Source organism: Anneissia japonica, unplaced genomic scaffold (genome assembly GCF_011630105.1).
Source record: "Anneissia japonica isolate Jap-2015-1 unplaced genomic scaffold, ASM1163010v1 scaffold287026_len1825_cov250_single, whole genome shotgun sequence".
Classification (NCBI taxonomy): domain Eukaryota; kingdom Metazoa; phylum Echinodermata; class Crinoidea; order Comatulida; family Comatulidae; genus Anneissia; species Anneissia japonica.
Window position 1 is genome coordinate 1 of NW_022753376.1, and position 1,825 is coordinate 1,825.

The window sequence follows — 1,825 nt, forward strand, 5'->3', positions numbered from 1 at the left end:
TACACACTGGTAACCTGGTTCACTGTTTTCACACTCCGAGTTGGTACCACATGAATCTTCACTTTCACACTCATTAATATCTGATGTGATAAAGATAAATCAATTCACAAATACATCAAAATGAAGAGAAAGACTTAAGTGAATATTACTGAGCATACTATAAATTTACTATCTTGCACTTTCACAGTACAGTAATAGTAATTAAGAACATGATGCCTCCTAGTAAATCCTGGCTAGCCAAAATTACACACATCGATCATGATGTAATCTATAAACGAGCTGTTACTTTGATATCTGAAAAGGAAAAGAGGAGGAAAACCAGGATTGGAGCATTCTTAAATTTTTAGGGGTGTTCTAGTCCACAGAAAAATACTGTGGGTTTTCCAGTGTATCACAAAATAGTTTTGGAGGTGACATGTTGATTAGTTTTCTTTTTTTTTCATATTTTTCTTTTTGAATTTCAATTTCCTTTTTATTGTTCTGTTTTTCATTTTTCTCAAATTTTCTGAAAAGCACATAAAGGCTCTAGCATTATGCTCTATATAAGCACAATTATTATTAACAGTAAGCAATTAGTAAAACTATGCATAGTACACTATAGGAAAATTATTATATGAAGGTTAGATTTAATGCTTGAAAAAATTTCTGAGGGCCTGCAACGCCCGATGGAAATTTTTGAATGCATTAAATCTAACCGAAGTATAATAATTTTCGGCTAGTGTACGATGCATGCTCTACTAATTGCTTTATAAGTCAATCGCTGTCTTTTAATTTAGTTTTGATAACAAACTGTTGTAGCAGTCATCAATCAAAACGTCCAAACGTCCACCATGTGAAAAATTATTGGACTGTGGGGATAGGCAAATAACATTGGGAGTTGCAGTGATGACGTCACGATTGACTTATAATAATGTCTAAATGTTATAAATTTGGTATAGAAGGAAGAAACGAACCAGAGCATGATCCATCAGCATTAGTGTAATATCCTGGCTTGCACACACAACTATGGCTGCCAGGATGATTAAAGCAAGTCTGTGTAGCCGCACAAGGCTCATCAGCACACTCGTTGATATCTAAGAAAAAATAAATAAAACAAATACAGTAATGTTCTGTTGTACTGTATAACAAAATTTGAAAAACAGAAACATCTACCACATTACTAATATATATGATTATTTTTAATGATTAATTTCACAGAAATTACAAAATTAAAGAAGTGGTCCTACCATTTAAAATAAATAATTACAATTAATAACAGTTAATATGATCGTAATATTATGATTATATCAATACTTACAGTTGCTATAAAGAATATTAAAAATGTCATTATAAATTTGCATATTCACCTGTGCAGTTGGCAGTTGGTTCTCCTTCATACCCTTCAACACAAGAACAAGCAAATGAGCCAGGGCTGTTTTCACAGATTGTGTGACGTCCGCAGTTATGTCTTGGTTGATTTTCGTCACATTCGTTGATATCTGTATGAAGTAAAACGTTGCTTACATTTCAAGAGAAAAATTCTTATAATATGCTTCTCTTCAACAACATGTGGCTAATATTGGCCTAATTGGGGTGTCTTTTTTATTTTCCTTTAATTTTTTCTAAAACTTTTCAACTTGTTTCAAAAAATTTTTTATGGTTAGGCCTATTCCTACTATTTTTTTCAACAGATTTTCTTTCAACTTTTGCTAAAATGTTTCAAGCAGTTTCATATAGATATTTCTACTGTTTTTTTAGCAGTCAACGCATCTTAGAATTTATACATGAAGTGTTGAGCTACAAACAGTTTCAAATAGTTTTTTTTTTTTTTTTTTAAATTAAAAGT

At 31.3% G+C, this 1,825-nt stretch overlaps 1 long non-coding RNA gene across 1 annotated transcript; it reads right to left on the reverse strand.

Annotated features, from left to right (window-relative positions):
* LOC117122830 lies at nt 1-1,506 on the reverse strand. Its single transcript, XR_004447754.1, has 3 exons — nt 1,347-1,506; nt 954-1,073; nt 1-80 (listed from the first exon to the last, which is right to left on the reverse strand). It is a non-coding gene; the product is annotated as an uncharacterized LOC117122830 (long non-coding RNA).
* Nucleotides 1,507-1,825: the final 319 nt, after the last annotated feature.